At 41.5% G+C, this 24,539-nt stretch overlaps 1 protein-coding gene across 2 annotated transcripts in view; it reads right to left on the bottom strand.

The window, feature by feature from the left end:
* The window catches only part of LOC149229075 (Pseudouridine synthase family protein), a 380,432-nt gene that overhangs the window by 78,120 nt on the left and 277,773 nt on the right, over positions 1–24,539 (bottom strand). The window lies entirely within an intron of this gene.

Here is a 24,539-nt window from a genome sequence, read left to right as displayed (position 1 = left end):
ATGTGGATATCGATATGGCTTAATGTTGACGGGCTCTGATCCTGCTTTGACTTCTATTGTATGCTCAATTTCCTTGTTAGGAGGCATTTTCATAGGTAGGTCTTGAAATACTTTTTCATACTTCTGAATTAGATCTTGGATCTCTGGTGACTCTTCATTGATCATAGTTGCAGATAACATTTCTAATTGGTGATATCGTACTACATAAGTGGGTGCTCCTTTTCGAATCATCTTCATTATCTAAGATGATGATACAATTTGATTCTCTGGTTCTTGGAATCCGTGTAATTTATACCTCTGGCCTCTCCATTTAAATCTTATGAATTGTACTTGATGATTGGCAGCATAAGTGCCTAGAGTTCGTAGCCATTGGATACCTAAGACTACATCTACTCCACCTAATGGTATCGTGAAGAACGGAGATTCTAAATTAAAGTCTTGAATATGCAATTTGACCTTATGGCATTTTCCCACTTTTTCAATCTTCTTATCGTCAGCTACCACCACCTTCATGTTTGGTAAGGGAAATGAAAAAATATTGAGTCTCTTTGACACGGTTGCATCTAAAAAATTGTGGGTGCTACCAGAGTCAATGAGAACCACTACGTTGTTCTTCTTTATATGTCCTTTCAACTTTAAAATTTGAGGTTGTGATATACCTATCATAACTGATAGTGACACTTGCGGAATACTTCCGTCATCTAATTCTGGTGAGAATTCTGGGCCATCTTCTATTTCTTCTATGTCAAAATCTTCACTGTTTGAATCATTAGTTGCTTCACAATTATATAGATTCTTTGGTTCTTTTCCTTTAGCACACCTATGTTTGGGGTCCCACTTCTCACCACAGCGTTTGCATTTGCCTTCTTTTATCCTTTGTATTTCTACATTAGATTTTTCACCTTCACGACGATGTGGTGGAACATATCTTGTATTGTTTGAGTCGACAAACTGGGGTACCCTTCGTCTTGAACATACTTTTTCCGATTTTGACCAAAATATTTGTTCAAATTTCTTCTCAGTAGTTTTTGCTTTTCGTCTTGCTACTTCTATTGACTTAATGTCATGAAGGTCAATTTTTACTTGTAAATGAGCTTTAAGTCCGAAGATGTAGGATTGAACTAGACGAGACTCTGATAACCCAGGTACTCGTGTCACTAAGGTTTCCCATTCTTGAGTATACTCATCCACACTTCCTTTTTGTCGTAATTTGATGAGTGATGAAAAAACCTCTTCTTCCCTTACACCTTGGAATCTTTTAAAGAATGCATCTTTAAATTTCCTCCAACTAATGGCGATTATCGTCTTCTTCCACCACATATACCAATTATATGCCTCTCCTTCCATTTTCATGGATCTGTGCCTAAGCCTTTCGTCATCATCGTTGATGTCATAAATCTCGAAGTATTCTTCTGCTTTATTTATCCATGCAACACTGTATTTTTCGTTTCCATCAAATTTAGGCATCTCGACTTTTGCCCTTTTTTGATATGTCGCTAATGGTTGAGCGAAAAAAGGATGTTGATTGGTAAATGTATCCCAGAGTTGCTTATTTGAAAAAGTCGCTTTACTATTTTCTTGGTGGGGCGTTGCTGATTTTTTTGGGGATTCAGCTTTTTCTTGAGAGTCTGTTGATTTTGTTGAGTCTGATGAGTTGTGCTCTTGATTTCCTTCATCTTCTTGTAGTAGTTGTGCAGGTATAATATTCATCTTTTTACACACGAGGTTCAGCAATGTTAAGGTCTCGTTTTGATTCACTTCTGATTGGATATGGTGCTGCCCCATCTGTAGTTCTATTCGATTTGTCGTATCCTGAAGCCTCTTGATATCGTCAGCGTGCCCATTAAACTTGTTCTGGAAATCAGCTAATTTTTTATTGACCTCATCGGTGTGGCTAGTAACCTTATTCTCCACTTCAATCAATCTTTTATTGAAATCGGCCATTGACATTGTCGACATTGAACGAGTTTGTGGGGGTGTATATTTATCTGCCAGCTTAATTTTTTTTTTAAATGATTAAATTAAATTAATTAATTTAATCTTATATATATAACTTATAACTTATAATTAAATTAAAGTTATGTATTATATATAACTTATATATAATTATATTATATATATATATATATATATATATATATATATATATATATATATATATTTATATATATATGTTATAATATATATATATACGTTAATTTATATATATATATATATATATATATATATATATATATATATCCACTACGGACAGTCACATCTGATCCGTTTGATCGTTCAAAAAACTTCGAGTGGATATCACCGCAGCCCACCGTAATGGAAAAGACCTGGAGTTCAGCGTATCACAGCAGATAAAAAACGATGGAACTTCCTAGGATTCAGTGTATCACCGCAGAGCCCACCCAAATGAAGAACGACGCAGGTAGGGTTTCATGGACAGGTAGGCAACGAGAGACAAGGACGCGGTGTGCAGGCATATGGTCAGTGGGTGACCTGTAGGTAGCAGCGGAATGTGAAGGAGGGCGTGTGACAATTCAACGGCAGTCGGAATCGACAGAGGGTTTAGTGGATTACAGTGGAACAGTAGTCGTATTAACACGGTGCTATGGACAGTGGAAGCAGCTGCGGCAGACAGCAGACGATGGGAAGACTGGCGTAGTTGCACAGTCAGACAGTGGGGTTAATGAATGAAGGAACGTGGCAGCAGAAGGAAATCGATGGCAGTAGATCAATATAGCCTAAGGAGCGAACGCGCTCTGATACCAGATGAAGTAAATAAACTTCATAATAAACAGTAATAAGTAAATATTTTATTAATGATTGAATGATGTTCGTTTACAGTAAGGGTCCCTGGCTTATATACCGCCATCGGCACCCTTTAGGGAAAGGGCATGATCTTATGATCGTGTCCTTTCGTCTAATTAACCTAAAATTAAATAATAAACCTAAAATTAAATAATTTTTACATAGCAAATTGATCAGTGAGAGGATTATAAGAAGAGGCTTGATGTGCACTTGGAGAATACACAAGGAGAAGATCAGAAGTTCGATTTTCTAAAGCAGAGCAACTGTCAGAGAGATTTTCGATAGTGATCTTTTGCAGAGAGTGGCAGGGATAGTATCCGAAGGGAAATCTTTCATGGTCGAAGAATAATTAGCAAAGAAGAGAGAGGGAGATCTAGTAGAGGCAGCGCACAACCAGAGACACTGATGCAGAGTCACGTAGAGGCAGCGTAGAAGCCTTGAGGGAGTCTGAAATTTGCTAGAGGGTTCGATTTCTGTAGCTGAAGCTGGGGTGTGAGACTGAGAGAGTAGCAGTCAAATCGATCAGCCGGGAAGAGTGATGCAAGCCCTAGACAGTGTGACGTTGGGCTGACACAAACATTGTGCAGAGGTAGCGCAGAGGCAGCCAGGGGTTGTTCATACAAGGGTTGGATCAGCCAAAACTTCCAGTGATAGTGTGAGGTAATCTCACAAATATCTCTTTCAGTGATATTCTCTATAACTAGATTGTCGGGAAGGCATCCAGAGATTGTATTCAGAAATTACTAGTCCTTAATAATAAAACTCTCAGAGTTGTTGCACCGGTTTTCCCGCATTGGGTTTTTCCGGGGACATTTGTCCAAAAATAACTGGGTAGATGTGTTGTATCTTTTTCCTGTTCAATTTCTTGTTTCCGTTTCTAATTTAAATGGTGTAGGTTGTAGTGTATTCGTTTCAGTGTTTACTGTATGAAACAGTAAATAATTTGCTTTAATAATTAACAAATAGGAGAAACGTAAGCAGTAGCTGCAATAGAAATTTGGGCATCCAAATTTTCACATGGTATCGGAGCTACAGATGAAACAAGAGAGCAGTGTTGGAAGAGCCTAGTGTTGAAGGAAGAAGGTTGTTTGAAATTCCTACAGAGCCAGAAAATCGAATCCCCAGAGGCATTGCACAGTTCAGGCCAAGAGGGAAAATATTTTCGAGGAAGGTCTCTCTCTGAGTGAGTCGACAAAGAGGTAAGACTCCCAGATCAAAGTTTGCCAGTGTCGGAGGGAGTAGCGTAGAAGCTTCAGCGAAGAGGAGGTTTCTAGTGGGACAAAGTTTTTTGCAAGCAGTTGTTGGGCAAAAAAGACATCAGAGGGAAGAGAGAGACACGGTTGGGGGAATTATTCCTCAGAGGACTTCCAGCCAAGGAGTCTGAATTCTCACTAGTTGAGTAGCAGCGGAGAGGGGCAGATCTACAAGCTCCAGAAGGGAGTGCGTAGGCCAGTCTAGTGTAATACGAAGAAGAGAGGAGGCTATTCAACTTTTCGATTGGCAGAGATGGCAACCAGTAAACTGAGAGATCAGGACAGGTTGGATGGGGCATCCAACTATTTGATCTGGAAGGCAAGGATGTCGTGCCTTTAGGATGAGCATTTTCTCAAAATCTACGTCGATAGCGTGGTCGCTGAACCCACAGATCCAGATCCGCTCAAGTAGTACAAGGGAGAAATGGCGTAGACAAAAAGAATGATCCTCGACGGAGTGAAGGATAATATAGTTTGTCACATCGCTGGCAAAAATACTGCCAAGGAGATGTGGGATGCATTGTCGACGTTGTATCAAGGATCTTCCGAGTAGCGGAAGATGTACTTGGAGCAGAAGATGAAATCTATGCAAATGTGGAAGAGGGAACGCATTGATTCGTTCCTTGCAAAGCTCCAAGAGACCCGAGATGAGTTGGCAGTTATGGGGTCAACACCTCAATGTTCTGAGATAGTAAAACTAACCCTAAATTCAGTATCTAAGGAGTGGCAAGTCTTTGTCCAGAGCATCCTGGGCAGGGCGACTTTGCCAAAATGGGATGAGATGTGGGCAGCTCTTAAGCAAGAGGAGATGAGAAGGGACTTGGTCAAGTGTAAACTTGACAGAAACAGCAGCAGTGGGACAAACCCCAAGGAGGAAGAAGAGAATGCAACCCTCGCATCCAAGGGGCAACAGGAGCAACAAAAGAAGAAGAAAGATGTTTCGAAGATCAAATGCTTCAAGTGTGGTGAACTCAGTCACTACAACACAGTGCCCTCTCAGAAAGGACAAAGATGAGAAGCATCACCCGAAAGTTGCAGCCGCAAAGATCGAGGAGGATGGGTTTGCCATGACAGTCGAAATACCTCCAGGAGGGAGGTGGGCTGATTTAGAGTTGTAGTTCGAAAGAGCTACAGACGGGCAGGATCCTTGAGGAGCCCACCTCTCAGATCAATTCCTTGCTACCAGAGCCCAAATCAAAAGTAGTAGGATTAAAGATCAGCAGTAGCGCAGAGACTTCAGAGGGTCAGTGTAGAGACTAGCAGCAATCAGACTCCAACAACAAGATGCATCATACTGAACACTTGTTCAGCAATTTGGGATGTTTTTCCATTGTTGATGCAGTAGCAACAGCAGTTGGAAAAGGTTGTAGTGCAGATGCAACTGGCAGTGGCAATGTCAGCAGTAGCATGGATGCAGAATTGAGAGGGAGTTGCAGTACAGATGCAGTGTTGATATTGGCAAGGTTATCAACATTTGCGCAGTAGTTGGTGGATAGGATGTCAGACATCAACAACGCAGAAGGAGATGTTACAGAACAGAGTGATGCTTCAGCAGGGTGCATTGCTAGAGCACATTCCTCGCTAAGAGGGAGTGTTGATTTTTGATAGCATTGGATGTGCTCTAAGTCTCAAATTTTGCAGGGATGCTTAGACACATGCATTCTCCAATACCCAAAAATTGTTTTGGGAAATTCCACCCAGAGACAGTTTTATTAAAATAATTAATTATTTTTAATGGGACACTAAGTCTAAAATTAGGAAATTCAAATAATTAATGGGTATTAATCCAAACTGTGGGTAAAACTTCTAGAAGAAAGCGAAGATCAAGTCAATATGATCCTAGCCATTGATTAGAATCTAATTTGGGTCATTGATTGATTAGCGAGAGGATTATAAGAAGGGGCTTGATGGGCACTTGGAGAACACACAGGGAGAAGATCAGAAGTTCGATTTTTTGAAGTAGAGCCGCTGCAAGAGAGATTTTTGATCGTGATTTTTTGCAGAGAGGGCCAGAGATAGTATCCGAAGGGAAATCTTTTCCAGTCAAAGAATACTCGGAAGATAAGAGAGAGAGATCGAATAGAAGCAGCATAGAGCTAGAGAGGCTAATGCAGAGCCACACAGAGGCAGCGTAGAAGCCTTGAGGGAATCCAAAATTTGCTGGAGGGTTTGATTTATGTAGTTGGCAGTCATGGTGTGAGACTAGGAGAGCAGAAGTCAGAATCTCAAAGGCAAAGATCAGCTGGGAAGAATGACGCAGGCCCTATACAGTGTGACATTGGGTTGACGCAGACACTGCACAGAGGCAGCTAAGGGTTATTCATTCAAAGGCTGGATCAACTAGCACTTCCAGTGATAGTGTGAGGTAATCTCACAAATCTCTCTTTCAGTGATATTCTCTGTAACTGGATTGTCGGGAAGGCATCCGGAGATTCTATTCAGAAATTACAACTCCTTAATAATAAAACCCTCAGAGCTGCTGCACCGGTTTTCCCGCATTGGGTTTTTCCGAGGACATTTGTCCAAAAATAACTGTGTAGATATGTTGTATCTTTTTCCTGTTCAGTTTCTTGTTTCCATTTATAATTTAAATGGTGTAGTGTTAAATTGGCAACTAGGGAAAAACTCCATGTGGGTCATCTTATTTATGGCAGATGATATTTTTCTTGGATCCCTCTCATCGAGAGGTGTAGGACTAATCTAAATATCATTCGATTCCAATAAGTATTCATGGAGATATGAATTTGTTTGTGTTATAAGACAATTCGTCAAGGTCAGTCAGCAACCAAATAATCCCCAGAAATGCTCAACGTTTTAGTATAAAAGGAGATGACTTGAGAGTCATTTCTCACACACTTCTATCTTGATTTCTCTCCACTTGCCTTGGGTTTTAGTGGAAGGGGAATCTAGGAGTGGAAGCCCTAGACGTTGGAGGAAAGAAGACTAAGGGAGTTGCCCTAGAGGAGATGCCCTAGCCCTAGACGTTGTCAAAGAAGAAGTCAAAAACGTTGTCAAGGAAGCATGCCCTAGCCGGAGTCTTGGAGGAGTCTTATCACAGCTAAGAGAGGCCCTCATGCTGTCCAAAAGGCATCCCTAGACGCAGTCTAAGAGAGGCCTCGGCACTATCCAAAAGGTAGCCCTAGACATAGTCTAAGAGCAGCCATAAACGTTGTCCAAAAGGCAGCCCTAGAAGCAGTCTAAGAGAAGCCCTAAATGCAAGCTAAAAGGCAGCCCTAAATGTTATCTAAAGGCAGCCCTAATGCAGTCTAAAGGGAGCCCTAACACTAACCTACGGTGCCCTAGGTGCGGCCTAATACGGCTGAAAAGGTGGGTTGTAGGTGACCCTCAAAACAAGGACAACTTGAGAGTTTGAAGACTCAAACATGCCCAAGACAGCAATGCTAATAATTGGGACAGCAACAAGACATGGTGCTGCACTAGCAATTGGGACAGCAATGACAATGATGGGACAGTAGCATACTATGATGGGACAGCAACATACTATGATGGGACATCAATGACATTGATGGGACAGCAACATACTATGATGGGACATCAATGACATTGATGGGACAGCAACATACTATGATGGGACAGCAGCATACTATGATGGGACAGTAATTGATCGGACAGCAGCATACTATGAGGGGACAGCAATGACATTGATGGGGCAACAACATATTATGATGGGACAGCAGCATGCTATGATGGGGCAGCAATAAAAACAATGGGACAGCAAGCTAACATGGAATAGCTATGTCACTAATAGTGGGACAACAGTATGCCACATAGGACAACAGTGGCTAGCATGGTGCAACAATGGCACATGGGACAGCAGTGCAGCATAAGGTGCAACAGTATGATGTGTACAACATGGTCATGAGGTCCAGCATTGTGATGATGGGTGCAGCACGGTGAGTTGCAGCGTGATGACGAGATGCATCACAATGATACGTGAAGGAGTCACCTTGGAGAATCAGTTGAAGCAGCATGTCTTCAACTGATCTCATGTATCATCTTCCTAGAGATGATCTATGCTCTTATCTAGATAAGTCAAAATGTTGACTTCTGTTGTAAATGTACTCTCTCTCTCTCTCTGTGCTGAACTATTGAAGAACATATAAGAAGAATTGATCAAGGGTTTCCCCACATTGGGGTTTGTCCCTAGCTAGCGCCACATCTTGTGTCCTCTTGTCTTGGCTTGTCTTTTGCGATTTATGTTTATGTTCTATCTGCAGTTTACTTTAATGTTGATGTGATTGCTAATCTAGAAAAGATATTGAGCTAACTATGAAAATTGAAATAAATTGCTCTAAGCATAGAACATACCTAAAATTAACATGTAGGCTATAGTGTATTCATTTCAATGTTTACTGTAGGAAACTGTAAATAATTTTCTTCAGTAATTAACAAATAGGAGAAACGTAATCAGTGGTTGCAGTAGAAATTTGGGCATCCAAATTTTCACATCAATACGATGGCTATGCCTAGATCAAGGCTTCCCAGGGAAAGGAGAATGATCTATATTATGGTCTTTGTAAGATGGTTTGTCGTATAATGAATGGGACCACAAAGAGACCAAGGATATTCGAACAAGGCCTAGGGTTTACGGTTATCTTCAGCCAAATGTCTATGTCAAGTAAGGGTGAAAGGTGGGATCAATGATAGATGAACTTCCATTGAGTTTTCAAGCACACTAGACCCCTTGAAATGTCGCTACCCTAAGGAGACCTAGACCAAACAGTTTTGGAGATAGGGATAGATGTTTCTTGAAAATTGACCGTGGGATTGTCTCCAAACTTGGGAGGACCAAAAGAGGAGACACCAACGGAGTTCTCCACCAACTCGCTCCTCAAGTGGATGGCTCTAAAGAAAATCGTTTCATGCCCTTCCTAGGTTGTCTACGGTTCGGGCCAAAAATTGTAAAAGGGGAAAAATGAAGTTTTAGGGGTTGATCACCAAGGGTTAGGATCAGTGCCTAGCCTATTGGGATAAATGGAGTCAAGATGTATTTTTGTTTGAATACTTTGCTCAATCAAGGAGTCCTATTACAACTTTGTCTAGCCCTAAAAGGCAGCAACTATGTCACAAAGGAGTTTACATTTCCTTTTGCACAATTTGTTGACTTTTCAAGGTAGCAATGGACAAAACCCACCCCTAGAAACATTCATTTGCAATACCATGACATGTAGCATATGCAATACTTCAAGAATCCAAATTTTCATAAATTTGTATCACATTTAGGGCACATTAGAAATTCCATACATTAATCATGCAACAAGAGAGAGATATAGCATCAATATGGCACTTACAAGGTAGAGCAACTATATCCAAATAACAAAATGGAAAAAGCGAAGCTCCAAGATTTAAAAGACAAGAATCCAAACATCGAAATGCATTAATTATCCTCCAATTCATCCATTAATAGCGTGTCCAAAGTATTTTTAGAGAGAACTAATCAAATCCAAGTGATGGTGGTTGTTACAATGAGGCTCTATTGTATCTATATGAGCCTTTGAGCAATTTGAATGGCCTAATTTAGCCTAATGATGCCCCTACAATAAAATAATGGGAAAAACAACATCACTTTGGTGACAAGCCCACAAAATAGCTCCAAAATGTGAATAATTAACCTCTCAAGAGGGTCAAAACTATAATACAATAGCTAGGAGAGCAGTTGGAAGGCCAAATGAAGTCCCTCATGTGCCATAGCAAATAGGAGGGCTCCAACAACAATGATGAAGGGGGTGGCCACTCAATCTCCAAGCAAACAACCTGTGGTACTCCCAAGTGGTTGTGGGGGCACAAAGTTTAATGTTCCCATTTGTATTTTCCTCCATGGTACAGCCAGAGTGGATTTCTAGGGCAGGTGATGGCGAGGTCAATGGGTAGGTTTATGTCATCAGGGATTTCGATGGAATTTTGAGGAGTTTTTATGGGATCTGATGGCATTCGCTTGGCATATTTCATCATCCGCACAGTTTGTCTTTCGTTCTGTCACATTCCGTAAACTTTCAAAAATTAGCATTATTATGGGGCCTAACTTAGTTAATTATGCTCGAGGCGGCATTCCGGGGAGATTAATTGATGGAAAACCTCAATGTAATAGCCCCTTGTAACTAGAACGAAAAGATCTACAGGATGGGATGCTAGGAAGTGACTTCCAATAGCCAAAGAGGATATGGTGGGCGATTCACCATTTTCTTAATTATAAATTACTTTAATTAGTCATTTAATTAAGGAAAAATAATTAATTGGAGGAAATGGGCCAAAAGTGATTTAAGTGAAATAAAATAAAATTAAAAGGTCACTTAAGATAAAGTCAATGGACAATCTTCTAGAATAATAATAAAATAATAAAATAAGATGCTTATAGAGGCTTGGAGATCTATCCATTAGATCTATAAAAGAGGAGGAGGAGGTCATTTGGAGACATCTTGGATTTGATATTGTTTCTAGTATGAGAGGTTGAAAATCTAGTTCTCTAATCCATTGGTAGCCCTAGGATGGAAACCCTCGGGTGATTTAATGAGATTGGGCGGGTACCCGTCTCCCTTGGTGAATTCATTCAGAATTCACAGGAGCTCTTATTGTTTCCAGTTTCATTTTGGAGAGGCCAGATCTAGTGCTATAGCAGACACATTTTGAGGCCGGATCTAGTTTGCAGTAGTTGCTTCAGTTTCTCAGCCATTTTCCAGCGATTTCATATTGCTATGTACTCGTATTTTTGGTTAATATAATAAAGCTGAGATTTCCTTCCGCTCATCATCGTTATTTGCATGTTCTATGTTGTTAAATTTTACATGGAAATCTTTTGTTTATGAGTGGAAATTTTATGTGAAGGGTTTGTTCCAAATTTATTTCATTTGGGGCATTATAGTGGTATCAGAGCTGGTTTTCCTGCAAGCCTAAGGGTTTTCTTATCAAAATCGTTGGACCATATTTACTGCAGGTGTTGGAGCAAAAAACCTGAAAAGAAACCCTCCATTTTCAAATAGAATCTCCAAACCAAGGGTTTATTATAGAAGGCCGAATTCATATAGAAGAAGGCCAAATTATTGCTTTGTTCAAGGGTTTGACTTTTATTGTTTGGAGCAAGCCGATTTCTCTAGAAACCAAATACGTATTTACCTGGAGATTGATTTACTCATTTAGTTGAGAGATCAAGTTGCTTAATTTGGGGAGGAAGATTTCTGGTCATCCATTGGAGGTCGAATTGTGAAAATTTCAAGACTAAATCGCTAAAGGATGCTGTGTAATATCCCTTATCAGGAATATTCCTCAAACGCAAGCAAACTCCAACCAAAGATGGACTGGGAGGGCATTTACCAAATATGTCGCCTCTGAAAAGAGGACGAGATCCAGAGGCTACCTAGCCCTTTCCAGACTCTGTCTAAGAGTATAGGGGAGAACACACAAGTGGTATAATAACCAAGAAGCTCAAAGATATAGAATAACAATGGTGCAACATATAACAATATAACCATAAGCAGATACTCAAGAAATGCAGAGAGAAATGCTAAGCCATTTTATTATACTGAGTAATAGAATGAGTACAAGAGGTGATCAAAAAGATGGCACCTCGACTTGCACAAGGCAAGTGAAGAAATACACTCAGAATAGCAAAAGAATGGCCCCTCTCTGAACTACGTCCAAGCTTCTGGAGAATTGTCACGCTGCTGCTACTAGAAATCAAATGAGGATTTGGGGCTGCTCCCCTTCTCAGAAAAGGCTAAAGCTCTAGAATCAAACTCTACTCAAGAAACCCAGAAAAACCCAGAAAGCTTTTCTGAAATGGCCGACCCCCGAAAATCATCCCCTTGGGGTTCTGCGCAGTCCCTCAATGCTCTGCACTGCCACTGAATGAAACCCTCCAGAAATCCACCTGAAATCTCTACCAAAACTCACCAATATGCAAGGGTTGATCCCCTGCTCAATCTCTCAGCACAAATCCTGTGGCAAACCATCAACCCAGACTCCTGCCCGAAAGAACTGCGTCACCTTCTCACTGCTGCGCAGTCCTCCAATACGCAAATGAAACTGTTGCTGAAATGTTGATGAAACTACTGCTGAAATGCTAATGGAAATACTTTGCCCGAGCAGGCACTCGAAGTCCCCCAGGGCTAAGGGTGAGATCTCCGAACAGAGACACTCAATGCACTAAACAGTGTTGCAGACTAGCTATACAGCGAGCGTGCTCTAAGTCGAAATGACTATCACAAATGCTCATAACGGAATGATCAAAATGAAGGGGCTCCTCTCTCCTTTATAGCCTTTGCCTCTCTCAATCCCAAGGCTCACCTCCTCCTGCGTGATTCCTCTCTTGCCACGTGTTTCTCCCCTTCTACGCAATCCCTCCATGTGTCTGCGTGGGCTCCATTTCTACATCCCCCTTTGGCCCCCTTGGCTCCCCTTTAAGTTACAATATTGTGCTACTAGGAAGTGACTTTTTATTCTAAAAGTGAATTATGTCCCCCTTCCTCACTTTTTTTATTTACAAATAACTATAGAAGGAAAAAATTGAACAAAATCGAATATTCTAATTAGCCATGGCTGATTAGGAATATTAGAGGCTGAGACATTGTTCCAGGTGATCGTTCTCCTGAAGTTGGAAATGCAGTACAAAGGTCAAATTGCATATATACAGGAGCCTTAGTGTTTGCTAACGCGATCAGAATGTTTTGAGTCGTCGTACATGCAATTTGAGGCCAATGAACATGTGTACACGTGCTTGTGTATCAAAGAGTGATATTGAATACTCCTGGTGCGATTCACATTAACGGAGCTAGCAGGCTCAATATATGCCTGTATGTACCTAAGGATCAAATAACAGGGGATGTGAAGCTTGCAGAGGAACCACGCTCATTTCCAGCATGAGGTGACTACACAGACAATCTAAGGGCCGATTTGATTAAGTCATTGTTGTCTAAGGTTGTGCATCATCATACAGTCTGAAGACGTCATTGAAGTCATCACTGACTTGTGGCGGCATTAGTTCAAAGAGGGGGTAGTTGACGTAAGTGGGACGGCAGAACCATAAGACTCTAGCTTTCGCTTAGGCGTGGCATCATTGTCAGCATTCTCAAGCATTCTTAAGCAAAAGCCAGATCCCTGCCAGGATAAGGAAGAACGATGCTACACACGCGACAGTGTAAAGTAGCCATGAGAAGGACAAGCTGTCAATCGAAGGGAAAATAGTGCAGTTGTATAAGGATCAAACTGTCAACGTGGGATCTTAGTCACCAGGTTCGAGTTCGAGTTCGAGTTCGGCGACCATGAAATTCGAATAAAGTTCGGCAACTAAAATTTTGTCGATAAAATTCGACATATAGAAATTCGAAAAAAAAAATGTATATATATATATATATATAATCAATTTAAAGTCAAATTCAAATAAATTTTTGGTGACCAGATTTTGGTGAGAGCAAATCGGAAAAGGGACAAAATGTTCGCACTTTATCCTGCTCCATTGAAAAAATACCAAACTTCCCATCAAACCTATTCCTGGCTAAAAAAATTGGATTGATGTGATCAGTCAAAATAATATGCAAAGTAAAACCAACTGCCTGCATACTGTCAGTCGAAAACAAAAACTAATAAAAGGCCTAATAATGAGAAAATCAAAATCATGAAAATTATTAGAGTTCACATGAAGACGAAATTCTTTCACTAAGAAACCATTAGACTATCAAAACCAAGCAAACGGTTTTTACGAATGCTCTCGAACATCCAGACACCGCTCAGCTGTGTTCTAAAAGAAAAAAAATAAGTAGTTTGGCGTCCCGAATACATGGGAATTAATAGGTTACTCGTGAATCTGCTGATCTGCTGAAAATGAGCCTAAACTAGTGTCGAGTGGCCCAATAGGGACGATCGTTATCACAAATTAGATTTTATTGACGAATAAATCATCAATTAAGGCATGCAGATTGAGCGTCCGACAAATAAATCATCCAGCTTTCGCAGAACATGAATTGAAAGTGTTTCAAGACATAGGAAACACGAGATGAAAAACAAAAGGCCATAAGGCAACACAAACTGTGGAAGATGAAACTGTTGGCACCAAAACACCATAAGAAAATAAACAATAAAGTCGTTGTATTTCCAATTGTGCCTGTCAAATCTCACAATTTCGAAATAGAGTTAGAACAGAAGGGCAGGTTCCAAAGTCCAGGCCCCCTTAAAACTCTAATCAAAAGGCAAGGGGAAAGAATTACCTCTCAAAAAATTGAAATCCAATGGAAAGCACAAAATAATATCAAGATCGTGAGGTAATATCAAGATATAATGTAGTAGCTTGATCTCCTCATATCAGAGCTCGTACAAAACCAGGAATCGAACCCTAGACATGAAAGGTAAAGAAGGAAACTAGGGATCCAAACAATGCAACAATGAAACCGGCGAGCAATAAAACCCACGCGCTAAAGCCTAAAACGCGCGAAAAAAAACGAAATTCATCGAACATCAGGCGAATTTAATCAAACTTCAAACGATTTTGTTCGGGGAAAATTCGAATTCGCCTTGAAATTCGAGTTCGCCATAAAATTCGGCGAACTCAAACGAATATATTCTTTTCTACTTAAAATTCGCCGAATTTCGAATTTAATCGTTGAAATTCGCCGAATCTGGTGATTGAGCGTGGGATTGATACAAGGTGCACGTGGGTACGCAATAAAATAATAGAGGACCGAATATCACCATAGAAGCGGCAATACTTATTCCAAGTGACGTTGAATAATCCAACAGCTTATCAACCAAGGATCGAGCAAGGCAAACAGGCAGGCCATTTACACCAGGTTTATCAAAGGAAATATTTTTAAAGCCCTAGATCTGAGCCGATAACGAGCTTTGGGAGCAAAAGATCGAACTGTTTTATTATGCAGTGACTGTTCGAAGGCAGAGTAGCTAAAGAAAATGTCTCACTTGTGCCCATATGTATACCTGTAGTGAATGAAGAATTGTATATTAATGTCGTGTTTGCAGAGGTTAATCCCTGTGGAGTTTTATATAGATAGCATATTTGTATTGCGGGTGTTTCATACTGAGGAGATTTATATATATGTTGCCCTCTAACGTTGAGTAAGCTTGATGCTATTTGTATTGGTCATTGGTGTATCGCTGTTGGAAGAGGCCAAGAGCATCACTCCAGGGGTGCGCACTAATTATTTGGTCTGTAGGGTGTGTGTAATTTCCTGAGCAGCGTCGAGATTAAAAAGGGTGGTATTCTGTTGGTATAGAAGACAGAACGTTGAAACCTTCATCACTGGAAAGAACTTAGTTTGCAGATTACACTCATTCTCTGAAGTCTAACTTGCTGGAGCAATTACCAGCACTGTGGAAGAGTCCTAGAACTTTGTGGATCTAATTAGAGCAAGAGTCGGAACATTGGGAACATCTACCTGAAAATTGCGCTACTGAAATCACATTGGAAGTTGAACAATATACTACAGGATGCCTTGCTGATTTTTATATCAGTGGTATTAGAAGAATCAAATTGGCAGCTTTCGTGAGCTAAGACTTCTTCCAGTGGTAAAATTGTTAATGAAGGCAAGTTCCAGGTTCCATTACTGCTTAGTATTTCTTAATTTCAGATTCTGTTTGCAGAGATCCATCTGTATGCTAGGCTTGTATGCTGGTTTATGGTATGAATGTCTAGTTCAGCTAAATGTAAAGAGAGGGTGCTTTTGACTGTGCTAGAACAGTGAGTCTATAAAGCTGCCTTGTACTGTTGTTGTTCATCTGTCATATTAAGTCAGAGTATTGTCATAGTCTCAAGGAGTGAGGCAGCATTGTATAACATCGCTAAGTGTTGAATTTTGTTGAAAAGTCTATCAGTCCAAGCCATTTTGATGAGGAGAGAGGGTTGAATAATCGTTGTTGAGAGTATTGTTGCTAGAATTGAGTGTGTCTTGCCACAAAGGGGTTGAATGCTTGATTGTTGAAGTGTTATGCCATGTCTGCTACTAGTCGAATGTGAGAGACCTATGTATTAGGACATCTATTGAGTCAAGTGTTATTGTATTATTGATGTATGTTAAATTATGGTATGTTCTATGCTTAGAGCAATTTACTTCTTTTCTTCTTATTAGACACAAATTAGCAATCATATATACATTAAGTAAAGTGCAGATAGAACATTAAACGATCGACAGAAAACAAGCCAAGATAAGAGACACAAGATGTGGTGGCTAGCCAGGGACAAACCCCAATGCAGTGAAACCCTTTGATCAAATTTTCTTTTATCTTCAATAGTTCAGCAGAGAAAAATAGTACAAAATCAGAATTCTGTAATTTTATATCAGCAGCAGCAAACTCTAGATCAGCAAAGTCAAACTTGGTCAAACAGCCCCAGATTGACTTCTAGTCAAATTGAAGAACTCAGTCTTCAACAGCAATAAGTAGCAGCCCAAAACTATCCTCCAAACATGGTCAAAGCAGCAGTCAATATATCAGCTCCTGCAGTCAGCCCTAACCAGTCAACGCTGCCCCAAAACAATGGTCAAACAGTGGTCAACAAGTCTGATCTAAATTGCGGCTAGCAAGAGAGAGACTCCCCACACAAATCCGCAGTCAAGGGGACCTATACGCTGGTCAACGCAGTCCTCTAGCACCCAAAACGTGTTGTACCTTCCTACATCCTCCTTCCACGTCACAGCTTGCTGCCCTAATTGCATCCTCTTTCTTCTTCCCACGTGAGAGAGTCTTCTTCCTCCTATGCATACACTAGGAAAGAGAAGAGATGTGGAGATGAGATGATGAGAAAATGAATCAACCTCTCTTGTATTTATATGATTCACTGGGCATGTGCGCCACACATTTACCTGTTGGCCGACCTTGACAACTTGTCAAGTAAATACAAATAAATTCATATCTCCATAAATACTTGTCAGAATCAGATGATCTTTAGATCAATCCTACACCACTCGACAAGAGAAATCTAGGAAAAATATCAGCTGCCATAAATGAGGTGACCCACATGGAGTTTGGCCCTAGTTGCCAATTTTAACACTCCCTCTCAACTAGGGAGAACTCAATCTGCAATCCATCTAACCGTCGCTACTATCCCAGCCATCAAATGCACTGCCCTGCACAGCTTGGCCCTACTCTGCTCTGTTCAAATTGTGAAGAAGAAGAAATGTTCGAGGAGTATCATACCATCCTCCACTGACCTGAATTCAATCTCAGAGTGTGTCATACCACTCTCACTGATCCCAGATCAATGGAGGTCATCCTAGCATAGGGAGTACGGTAGATACAACGATGCGTCCATCAATAGTACTACTAATGGTCCCTAACCCCATTTCCCTACTCATTGATCAGATGAGAGGTACTTCCCATGAGTCCCAGACTGCATGGGTAGGATGCCTCGACAGGAGAACTAATCATCCTGTCCACAGGAGAACGAATCATTTTGTCCAATAGTTGCCACAGGAGAACTAATCATCCTATTCTACAGTCGCCACGGAGAACTAATCATCCTGTCCTACAGTCGCCACGGAGAACTAATCATCCTGGCCCACAGGAGAACTAATCATCGTGTCCTACAGTCACCACGGGGTGTCACAAGGGAAGGTTGAACCTTCCACCCTGTACGCAGTGCACCACCAGGGGATGGTGAGTCGCCCTATGGTTGCATGTCGCTCCAAGAAGTACCCCGCACCCCCTGGAGCTCCCAAAGCTCAATACATCATACTCGACCCTCATAAGAGAGTCTCTGAACGACACCAAGTCATTCTCGGAAAGTCAAGAATTTGACCTTTCCCAGGGGCTTTGTCAAAATGTCAACGACCTGTCCATCTGTACCGATATGTTGGAGCCTTATTTCTTCCCGCTGCACCATATCCCCTATATAGTGGTACCTAATATTGATATGCTTGGAGCGATCATGAAATATGGGATTCTCTAATAAACAAATCTCGCTCTGGTTTTCACACAGGATCACGGTGGTATCCAATGTAAATCCAAACAGCTCACTGAAGAGATTTCGCAACCAAACCGCCTCACAAGAGGCCATACTAGCAGCAATGTACTCTGCTTCGACAGTGCTCAAAACCAACAACTTCTGTGTCCTGCTCATCCAGGATATCAAGGCACATCCCAAAGAGAAACAACACCCGGAAGTTCTCTTTCGATCCACCACACTACCTGCCCAATCAGCATCAGTATATCCAGGTAGTCTCACATCTCTGGCAGTGTATCCCAACCCATGAGTGATTGTGCCATGAAGATATCTCAATAGATTCTTGGCACCAATCCAATGTGTGTGGTGAGGCTCAACCATATGTTGACTCAACGTGTTGACTACAAAGCATATATCCGGATGGGAGCTCACCAAGAACATCAATGCTCCGACGAGTTGACGATACTCGGTAGCATTTCGTAAAATAGGTCCTGCAGCACTACCACTTAACTTCTTGAAGTCAAGCTCCATCGGAGTAGTTACAGGCTTGCGGTCCACCACACTGAATCTCTCCAATATCTTCACCACATATTTTCCTTGAGATAGGAAAATCTCCCCTGGCTTCGGCCAGACTTCCAGTCCTAGGAAATAGTGCATCGATCCTAGGTCCTTCATCTCAAACTCAGAAGCCAACTCCCTCTTACATTTGTGAATGAGAGGGTCTGCACCTATCAAAAAGAGGTCATCAACGTACAGCACCAGTATGAGAGGCTTGTCATCTTCAACCCTAAGTAAAGGTTAGGGTCAGCTTCACTCCTAGTGAATCCCAGCTTCATCAAGTAGCTATCGATCCTCTCGTACCACGCTCGGGGTGCTTGCTTCAGCCCATAGAGGGCTTTCTTCAACCTGCACACATGAGATTCTCGATCATGAATCTCAAATCCTTCGAGTTGCTCCATATAGAACTCCTCTTTCATCGAACCATGCAAGAAAGCAATCTTGACATCCATCTGATATAGGTTCCACCTTGCGAAGCAGCAAGGGCTATGATTGAGTGGATGGTGGTATATCGGGCAACAGGTGCAAATATCTCGTCATAGTCTATACCTTCCTTCTGAGAGAAGCCACAAGCGACAAGACGAGCCTTATACTTTTCTGCACTTCCATCAACTACATGCTTTATCTTGTAAAGCCATTTCGAAGTGACAACTGCTTTGTCCTGGGGTCTAGGGACCACATCCTAGACATCGTTTTTCATGATGGACTCATATTCCTCAGTCATAGCATCCTTCCATACTTGACGCTTGACAGCGTCAGCAAATGACGAAGGCTCATTTTGGATCATCGTGCTCACGATGGTCAAGTATCCCTGATACCTAGCCGGCTTCTTACTTTCTTGGAAGGTTCCCCTAGGTGCAACATGCCCTTCAGCATCATCAAGTGTCCCCCTAAGCCATGAAAGCCTCTTCCTAGAAGAGGATGGCTCTTGCGGAGGGGGATCAATAGGATCCATAGGTTCTTCCACATCGAGCATTGTCTCATCTTCCTTTTCCTTCGATTCCCTAGTGTCAGCTTCTTTAGATCCCCTTAGAGTAGGAAGATTGTCAACTTTGCTAAGAGCCATATCTTCGTCAAAGGTGACATCATGGCTAATCTCGACTTCCCTTTGAAAGCCACATAGATTCTATAGCCATTAGTATTTTCGCTATAACCCACGAAGATTCCTTTCTTTCCAGATGCACCCAATTTATTCCTTTTCTCCTTTGGCACATGAAAATATACAACACTTCCAAAAATTCTAAAATGACATACATTAGGTTTCTTACCAGTGAACATCTCTTCGATAGTCTTGGAACCCAATGCTTGATGAGGACATCGGTTTTGTACATATACGACAATATTTGCAGCTTTGGCCCATAGAAACTTTGGAAGTCTCTGATCATGGAGCATAGCACAGACAGCTTCCACAATCGTATGATTCTTCCTTTCCGCCACACCATTCTGCTCAGGAGTATATGGTGTAGTAGTCTCCCTCTTAATGCCAACCTCTTTGCAAAAGTCATGAAACTCACTAGATTCATACTCAATCCCATTATCAGTCCTTAAGATCTTGATCTTCTTTTCGGTTTGATTCTTGATCAAGGCTTTGAAGTGACGAAGCCAGGAGAACACTTCGTCCTTCTTTTTCAAGAAGTATATCCAAGTCTTGTGAGAATAATCATCTGTAAAAGTGAGGTAATATAAATATCCTTCTAAGGAGTTCACAGGCATCATATCAGATATGCCTGAGTGAACCAACTATAATATATCGAAAGTATTGCTTTGGCTTGAGGGGAATGGTCCCCTTTTGAGCTTTCCTTCGACACATCCCGGACATACACCTTCTTGCTCTAATCTGAACTCGGGCATCCCGGTCACCATTTTTCTCACATCGGGTAGAGCTTTATAATGAAGGTGAGCAAACCTCCGATGCCATAGTTCGGACTGAAGTGATGTGTCACAAGACATGACACCCAGTAGACTTCCTCCGACCTGATATAATGAATCAACTCGAAATCCAAGAGTGAAAGCATCTTTAAAGTTCTTTTGCCATACACGTACCTTGCCATCAATGAAGGCCACCTTGTAGCCTTTGTCTTCCATTGCAAAAATGGACACTAGGTTCTTTTTGAGATCAGGTACACATAATACTTCTTGTAAATGAATTGTATTTCCCTGATTCAATTGAAGAGTGACATTCCCTATGCCTTTCACGGGATATTTTGAGTTGTTCCCAAGAACAATTTCCAGGTTGGTCTCCTTCTCTATTAGATTAGAGAGAGCTTCTTTGTAACCAGTGAAGTTCCTTGAGGCACCAATATCAATAAGCCAATTTCCCAGCAAGTCCGAGGGAGCAGTAGTAGAGAGGGTCGCTGGTAGACAATATTCATCTTGCTTATTGTTAACAACATTAGATTCAGACCTGGAGTTTCTTGCCTTCTTGAAGGGTTGTCCTCTTCCTTGATTTCCGGTATTTCTTTTACCTCTACCAATGGACCTGCCATTCCTTTGATTGCCTTGAGAGTGATTTTGATCATCATCATCATGTGAGTCCCTTTTATCAGGGCACTCCCTCGCATAGTGGCCCATTTTGTTGCAATTGTAACATCGACCTTTTCTTCCACCTTTTGGTCCAGCCTTTCCTTTGGATTTAACCCCAGAATTGTTTTTTTTTTAGCATGAGAAGAAAAGGCAGAGGGATGGCCTTTAAGTGCGGGCATTTCTTGTTGTTCCATCCTTGTTTCTTCTTGAATGCATCTTGCCATCAATTCCTCAAATCCAAGAATTACATTATTGTTGAGAAGAGTAGTCCTGAATATATACCATTCAAGTGGCAGTCCTCCAAGAGTTGTGAGTGTCATTTCCCTGTCAGAAACTACTTCCCCAATAGATAGGAGATCATTCTTGATCTCGGTGATCCTTAAGAAATATGCTTGCATACTCTCATCTTTTCCCTTCTTAATTTCCTTCAGCTTATTTCTAAGGAACAAAACTTGATTTGCATCATTAACTTTAAATAAACTCACCAGTCTATCATAAGATTTCCTTGGAGGTGGTCAGCTCGGAACATAGGCCACCAGGCGCTTGTTGATAGAGTCCCGGATGATCTTCCTTGCTTTGACTTCTCCCTTGGTCCACTTGCTTCTAGCAGCAGTGGATGCATTTGATGGAGGCGCAACAATATTGCCTCTCACATGGTCCAACACTTCCTACTCTTCCAATGTTAGATCGAGAGACATCTTCCATCCGTGATAGTCAGACTTCTCACAGAGTTTGTCTTCAGTGGGGAAGCGTGCTGAGGACCCCATGACTTCTTTAAGATCGCTTCAACAACCTTCGGTGATTTCTCTTGCTCTTGCTCTTGCTTGGGCTTTGTCTTCACCTCAGCTCTGATACCATGTTAAATTATGGTATGTTCTATGCTTAGAGCAATTTACTTATTTTCTTCTTATTAGCCACAGATTAGCAATCATATATACATTAAGTAAAGTGCAGATAGAACATTAAATGATCGACAGAAAACAAGCCAAGACAAGAGACACAAGATGTGGCGGCTAGCCAGGGACAAACCACAATGCGGGGAAACCCTTTGATCAAATCTTCTTTTATCTTCAATAGCTCGGCAGAGAGAAATAGTACAATATCAGAATTCTATAATTTTATATCAGCAGCAGCAACCCTAGATCAACAAAGTCAAACTTGGTCAAACAGCCACAGATTGACTTCTAGTCAAATTGAAGAACTCGGTCTTCAACAGCAATAAGTAGCAGCCCAAAACGGTCCTCAAAACATGGTCAAAATAGCAGTCAATATATCAGCTCCTGCAGTGAGCCCTAACCAGTGAACGCTGCCCCAAAATAGTGGTCAAACAGAGGTCAACAAGGCTGATCTGAATTGTGGCTAGCAAGAGAGAGACTCCCCACACAAATCCGCAGTCAAGGGTGCCTATACGCTGGTCAACACAATCCTCTAGCACCCAAAACTTGTTGTTGTACCTTCTTGTGTCCTCCTCCTTCCACATCACAGCTTGCTGCCCTAACTGCATCCTCTTTCTTCTTCCCACATGAGAGAGTCTTCTTCCTCCTATGCATATACTAGGAGAGAGAAGAGATGTGGAGATGAGATGAGGAGAAAATGAATCAACCTCTCTTGTATTTATATGATTCACTGGGCATGTGTGCCACACATTTAACTATTGGCCGACCTTGACAATTTGTCAAGTAAATACAAATAAATTCATATCTCCATAAATACTTGTCGGAATCGGATGATCTTTAGAACAATTCTACACCTCTCAACAAGGGGAATCTAGGAAAAGTATCAGCTGCCATAAATGAGGTGACCCACATGGATTTTGGCCCTAGTTGCCAATTTTAACAATGTATTGAAACATGGATCAAACTTTCATAAATTCCCTCAATAAACTAGCAGCAGAAACTAGCAGATCTCTTTCCAAGAGAATACATACTATGTTACAGCAGGAGCAGTCACAAAAAGAGCATGAGTTGGGGCACAAAATATTTGCACTTGGGACAGATTTGAAGCACATGAGGGTCACATGGAAAATTCTTTTCAAACTTGATGAACTAGATGCACTCCTTTCCAAAGTAAGCCAGTTAGAAGTGAATAAACTAATATGGGCTCTAAAACTAGCGATGTTTGCTCTCATACAACACAAGTTCTTGGATGAACCTTGTGAAGGGGTTAGACTCCCAGTTGTATCTTGTCTCAGTAACATCATGAGACTAAACACCCCTATAGTTCCTTACAATGATGATGTTATGAGGAGAGTTTTCAGACTGGTGATAGAAACTTTCAGAGACTTGGACAACAGCGCAAGCTCTACCTTTGGGAAAAAACTTGAGATTTTAGAAGTTATGGCCATGACTAGGACTTATCAAATCATGCCTGATCTAGAGTGTGATAGTTTGTTCTTGCAAATGTCCCAATGCTTCTTCAGCATTAGGGAACATCATCTTGACACAGTTATAGAACACATGCACTCCATCTTATCATAACGTATGAGAGGTCGTGATGCCATTTGTTGGGAGTTGCAGTCTCGATTGTTGTCTGTTTGGAGGAGAGAGAAACTAGTCTCACCTGCTGCTTATGAGCTAGCTGAAAGGTTGGTTGAGTAGAACATTGGGTTGTTCAGGAGACAGTTGACCAGGGAGGAGCTACTCAGGTTTGGTGGATCATGCAGCAAGAATGAGCTGAGGAGGAAGGAGATTTGCTTCATCAACAAAGGACCTTGGGGACCTGACCACTCATGCTTAAGTGACACTGACGAGATGACAACGGTAGAGCAGGGAGTTATTCTTCATGTCAGTCAGAATGAGAACTCTTCATTGGACGAGTCCATGGGTTCATATGATGATACCTCTAAGGAGCACGAGCAGTCATATGGAGTCGATCAGAGAGGCAGAGATAGTGCCAGAGAGACAGCATAAAGCCTGGAGAGGTTGACGCAGAGGCAGCTGAGTGCTACGCAGAGGCTGAAGAGGCTAGCGTGGGTGATGCAGAGGATCTGCGCGCTGACGCAGAGGGTCTGAGAGCTACGCAGAGGCTAACAGAGCTGACGCAGGGCCAAGAGGCAGCGTCGGAAGAATTTTTCGTGGGGCAGACTGAGTGCTAGTGAGCCGGGAAGGGCGACGCAGTCCCGGCAGAGTGACGCAGAGCAGCAGAGAAGCTTGGAGCAGCTTTCGTTGTCCAGTTAAGGAGCTGCCATTGTTGCTGTGGGATCATTCATCCGGTGATTAATCAACCAGAACATTTGTCTCCGAGGAGAGGTACTACTACTAAGGGCATTCTCTATTGGGTGAGCCATTTATGGCACCTTAGATGTATTTAGAAACTGCATAATAATAAAACCCTCATATCTGTTGCACTGGTTTTCCTGCATTGGGTTTTTCCGGGGATGATTGTCCAAAAATAACAATGTCCCTTATGGGTTTGTCTCAGTTATTTCAGTTGTTGGTTTGTATATGAGTTAAAGCTGCATTTGTGTTTATTTCAGTATTTATATTTATAAATTACTTGTT

This window comes from Pinus tabuliformis, chromosome J (genome assembly GCF_031772625.1).
Source record: "Pinus tabuliformis cultivar Carrire ecotype Pingquan chromosome J, CPIR1, whole genome shotgun sequence".
Lineage (NCBI taxonomy): Eukaryota > Viridiplantae > Streptophyta > Pinopsida > Pinales > Pinaceae > Pinus > Pinus tabuliformis.
Note: the sequence above shows the minus strand (reverse complement) of the source record. Positions and strands in the feature narration are given on the sequence as shown.